This window comes from Equus przewalskii, chromosome 13 (assembly GCF_037783145.1).
Source record: "Equus przewalskii isolate Varuska chromosome 13, EquPr2, whole genome shotgun sequence".
In the NCBI taxonomy this organism is placed as follows: Eukaryota; Metazoa; Chordata; class Mammalia; order Perissodactyla; family Equidae; genus Equus; species Equus przewalskii.
The window spans coordinates 67005676-67011681 of record NC_091843.1 but is presented as its reverse complement, the minus strand read 5'-3'; positions in this window follow the sequence as shown (position 1 = coordinate 67011681).

Genomic DNA, 6006 nt, shown 5'->3' with positions numbered 1-6006 from the left:
TGTGAAACATACTCTTTGGGGGTATATAACCACTCTGTAGACCCCACTTCTTTCCTGCCCTTTCTTCCTTTGGGAAGAAAGGCCCCACGCCATGGTCCTCACATGTTAGCTCAGAATAAACTCACCCAAATTTTCATTTATAGATTGGTTATGGATTATTTTCATCGACACCTCATAGTCTGAAACCAAACCCAAAAGGTTGGGGAAATATAATTAAAAACAGAATTTCCTCCCAACAGAAAAAAGCTACAATTACAAGTTTTCTAAGGTAAATGCTGTAAGAAAAGAGAGGGAGAAGTCTCTTCCCCTATTTTCCACATGGAGAATTCAGCCTCTTGTTTTTAATTTGTCTTTGCCCTTATACATCCCAGGATGCCATAACGAACTCACAATGGCCCGGTGGGAGATTTAATATTTTTAAGAAACCACAGCAATACCTGCTAGCTGTTGTACTCTGTACAAACCACTGGCTTGAGGAATTCAAAGTCTTAACATTTGATTGCACTATATTGCTTTAGATGATGTCATATCTTTGCAAAGCTGGGTTTTCAGCAATCACTATGATAGAAAGCAAGTATCTATGCAAATCAGTGTGGGATAGGAAACAAGGATGGCGGTTTCCAATCGATTCCAAGGTTGGAGATATTGTGCATGTCCCACAGGTGCACACAGTAGGAATTGTGATTATTTAACAATGAAATAAAAACATAATTTTTCTTTCTATTTATATGCGTTTTTTTCAAATAAGTATTAAACTTTTAGGAAATAAATATTTATTAAATTCTTGGACTTATCTACTTAATAAAAACAATTGTTAGCCATATCTTTGGGTCTCCATGTGCCATGTAAAAATTCCTGAGACACTAAGTCTGTTGTGCACTAAGAAAGTCCGAGAACCCCTGGACCGGTACCTAATCTCTGCAACTGCTCTGCACCAGCGCAGTGCAGTCAACTCGCCTCAGTCTGCATTCCTCACAGCATTAATGGTAGAAAGAAAAGTACATGCTCCCTCTCACCCCTGAGAGTTAAGTGCACATTCATTAGAATGGGAATGATTCTAAGACGGTCTTTATATCTAGGACAGATTGAAGATAGCACCAAATTTAGGTTTTGTTTCTCCTCACTATCCATATGGTCCACTGGTGCCTTGTCATAGGAATAATAAAGCATATTATTCATATGTACATGAGCACGAGAATGAATTAATGAAAAAACTAATTTCCAAGAAAATGGAGACATCTACCCAACAGAGGGCCAGGCTTCCTGGGCCTAGCAATTCACTGAAAATTGGGGAAATGCTCCGACAACACATCCTTTCACCAATTAAACATTTATTCATGTATAAATCCAGCAGTCACGGGAGTGGTGAAGAGGATATGACTTTGGGAAAGTCTTGTCTTCAGCTAGAGAAGCATAGCCTACTGCATCTCCGTTCTTTAAGCTTTCATGTGTATAGATTATACATCTGCAATATAGCTAATTATCTAAGAATTGAAGAGAAGGATGAGAAAGGAAACAGAAAGGCAAAAGGAGCTAACCTGTATGCCATTGTACGCTTTTGTGTTCTCTTATAAATACTGGATTCATGAACCATTGCCAATGAAGTTCATTCACTTTAGCTGGAATGAAACACAATAGCAAGGCAATTTTCTTAATCTCCTGTATGACTTTCCCTCCATGCATTACATTTCCATCCCTCATTTCTTTTGTCTCATTTCATGTCTTCCATTATCGTGACTTTAATGTGCTTACTCCCCAATCTCTTATTGGCCCACATTCAAACCATTTACTGTAAGTAATTAGCTCTCATGTGTCTGAGCCTATGTTATCTCAGCCAGTTCTTTTCAGAGCAGAGTCTTTTGTGAGCATTCTTCTTATATCAGAATTTAAAAGTGTCAGAATAGGATCAATGTCTTTTGAGGACACTGTGGCTTAGTTTTTCACAATTTCTGGCAATTAATTGCTCTCTTATACTCTTTTGATGAAAAACACAAATCCATTGACAAATGTACTGTTTAATTAAAAAATAATAGGTTAAGTCAGACCAAAATTTAAGAAGGGCTGCTATATTACAGAGTCCCTAAATCCGAAGCCAAATACCAAACAACCACAAAGATATGCTGCATACAATGTGCTTAGAGAGACTTTAGGGCAAATTGAAATGAAGTCAGAATTTGCATTCCCTTGATGAAGACAGCCTTAGCATTTCCCTCAGCTTGACCAAACCTTGGTAAAGCTTCTTCCTGACTCCAGCCCCCGCCACCTCCCTTTTCTTAGAACACTACTTTAGAAAAACAGTCTTGTAAATTCTTTCTCTGCCCCTTTGAGATGTAAATATTTTTAAAGCTTCCTGTCTATTTTACAACCTAGGAATGTCTTTCTCAACAACTAGGGAGCCATCCCTTTGAAATGTAGTCATTAAGGAAGATAGCATCCTATCCCCATTTCCCCCATTTCTGGGGAAAGATAGGAACCTAACTTCAGTGGGCTCTTTGCTCCCAGTTGTAAAGCTACCTCCTGCCATGAAGCTAAGAGAGAGTTTACTGTTCCTTTAGTGGAAGCCATTTGGCAAACACAGACGTCCTATGATCTCCCCTTCTCCCCACCTCTTCAAAACCAAAAGGCCTTTTGTTTCTGCTGAGCTGAGTTCAGACTGAGTTCTGGTCTCTCTCCCCTATTGCAACAACCTTGAATAATGTCTTCTTTTTCTGTTTAACTTTGCCCGGGGCAATTTTTGCTTTGACACTCTAACACCCAATAAGATTATAAAATATGTTAGAAACCATTGATTTTATTTCATAGCTTTTCCCCAGGACTGGCTCTGGCCAATCAGCTGGGTGCTGTGGAGCCAGAAAATAAGAATTCAAGAGAATAAGCATTTCTATTTCCAGTTTGTATCAACAAGTGATTCATATTTCAGATGATTAAATTATCATACATTCATGAAAGCAATAATGTTTGAAAATAAAAATTAAGACAAGAAATTAAATTTAGTATTTTGCCACTCTTGATTTTCCCTTGGTTCAATTATTTCTTGACAATACATATAGATAATGGAGAAATAAAAATTTAGTCTAGATCTAGACATGGCATTCTGTTTATTCTGCTACCACATAATACAACCCAATATATATTTATTGAAGAAATTTAAAACTATGTTTATATGTTATCCTTTCCTTGAAATTATAGCCGTTATATGCAATAATTGTTGCCAGTTTTTAGTCAACTGTCAGATAGGGGTTGTTTATGGTTTTAGAATAGGATTGCTAATGGGTTTAGAATACAAAGGAAGGCATCTGGGCATCAGGTGGGTAGAGGAATTAAACAAAATGGAGAAAACAAGAGAGGTAAGAAAGGCGGAGAGGTAGGGGCAAGGCAGAGAGTGAGTTCAGTTGCTGACAAATTGAGTTTATGATGCCTATGATTTAACTCAAGGGAGATGTCCACTATAAGCCTGAATATGGGGAGACAGATCAGGGCTGGAGTTGGGCATTTGGAAGGCATGAGGGGAGAGAGAGAATTTTCTACAGACGGGAGAACCTTGAACTCTTTAAATGTGAAAGAGATGTGTAGGGGAGCAAGACATTTCCTTTACCTGCTCTGGGTCCTTCTGGCCAGACAATGAATTAAATTCACATGAGGCAGAATAGCAGGAGAAAATTAGACAAAGCTTTATAACGTGTACATGGCAGACGCTCAGGAAAACTGAGCAATTCAGCCAACTGGCCGAGGCTGCCTGTTTAAGTACCTTCAGTTACAGACAAGGAGGATGTTTAGGGTAATGGTTTGGGTCTTCAAAGGGGAAGAAGGCAACCCACATGGAAATGGAAAAGCAAATGTTTGGTAAATGGAACTTTGATAAGAGTGGGCTTAGCAAGGATCCTCCCAATCTACTGGAACCCAAAGTTATCTACGGTGATGGCCTGTCCTGGGGACAGGCCTTTATTTTAAATTTCTTTTAGGCAATTACAGGGGAAAGGTCAAATGTTCTTGCTGAGTCTGAGCCTTTATTGTCTTCAGCTCGAAATAATCTGCATACCAGAATGGCACATCTTGGGGCGGCCTGCCCTCAACCCCATCAGATGGAAGAGAGAAGAGATGAACATATTCTACAGAATGGAGGGAAATTGAGTAAGGTCCAGAGAAAAAAGGTTAGAGGGAATCAGGACAGAATGAAGGGACTACCTTTAAACAGGAAGGACCATCTTTTCCGCTGAGATGAGACAAAAGATAGATAAATGTTAATTTGTAAAGAGACGTAAATAGAAGCTGAGAACAGTCCTATTTCATAGTCTCTCTCCTCTGTAAAGTAAAAAGCACTATCACCTGTGGAAAATGAGGTTAGCATATATAATCAGGGCTTCTAACTGTCTGTTGCACTATGGAGATGGCTCTAACTAAACCAGTTTGGGCATGGAGCTGTGCAAGTCATTTGTGGTCAGGCACTGCCTTGTAACATTACAACAATCCATCAGTTTCTAAATTGCTAATACAGCTGTAACCTTCCTGCATAAAAATCCTAGATAGAGTTGTTGAGTCACTCCTATCGTGTGTTCTGGTGATAATGTGAATACTCTGCATTATATTTCTTTATAGATTTAGCGACTGTAAGAACTGCCTTGGGACGGGGGGGCGGGGCAAGAGAGGAGGGGCTACGTTTCTGTATTATCAGTGTTAGGCTTGGCACCAAACTCCTCTAAAAAAAATGCCTGGTGATAAAATTGAACTGTGTTTCAATGTAATTGATTAAATACAGCTCTATTTAGAAAAGTCCATGAGCACCTAAAGACCGAGTGCCTCTCTCTCTCCCGGCCCCACCCTTCCAATTTTGGGAGCTCAAAACAGTTCCTGGCATTAAGTAAAGGGTCAACAAATGTTTCTGGAAGCTGAGTGTTTCTACTTTTTGTTTAAATCTTGAATTACTTCTTGTTAACTCTTCACATCCTTATGATTTATTTCATCAACTACATTCTGAGTTTTTGAGCAGAGTAACTCTAGTCGTAACACTGCATGTTAAAGCCCCAATTGACTTAAAAAGAAAACTTTGAGAGAGGCAGTTTTGTAAGAAAACCACATAACGTAATGCATTTCTTGGCTACCCAAAAAGGGGTTGAGAATTACAAACACAATTGAAATCACCTTTTAATAGTAAGCATATAATTAGTAGGAGAACATATTATCCACTTTACTATCTGTGGCACTGATGGAAGGAAATGGCAGTATAACAGTAAAACATGTTACTCATTTTAGTATGTACAGAATTCATCCTTACCAATGGAAAGACAGCCTGGTCAAAATTTTGAAATTTATTATTTTTTGGTATTTCTTTTTCTATGCTTTTTAAAGATCACATTCTTTCTATGGAAGATAATTTAAATAGCTATTTGGTATTTAAAAATAAAATATAGAATAATATCAAAAATTCAGTTTTGGTCAATAGCTGGAGAGAAAACCTGTGAAATCAGAAATATGTGCCATTCTATTTCTAAACGAGAAAAGAAGTCAAAATAGCAAAAGCTGCATCCACCAAGTAATTCTCATTAGCTACTAAATTGTTTCTCAGCTAACTGGAAATCTTTCCAATGATCTGCAATGAGAAAAGGATTCTGGAAAAATTACTAGATGGATAGGAACAATGAGAATGACAAAATGCAAATACAAGATTTACTAAAGAGCCAGAAATACTCTATGAAAAAAAAAGGAAATGTTTCAAAAAGCAAAGCGCCTTTACTGCGGTAGTGAAACAACACCGCCACCTGCCGGTGAAAACATAAATTGCAAACCTGGAAAGACTGAAAGGATTTAAATTTAACGCCTTTTTCTTGAGACAAGCACATTTTTATGTCTAACGCCTCAAATTTGCTTACTAACTAGAACTTCATAAAATATAATTTTTAGCATTAAAAGTGTTATGGGATAATCCCCAAAACTAAAAGTTGTGCTTTGGGTTTTAAAAAAAATCTATTTAGTTATTCCGGGGGCGGGGGGGGAGGCGGGTGGAAATCC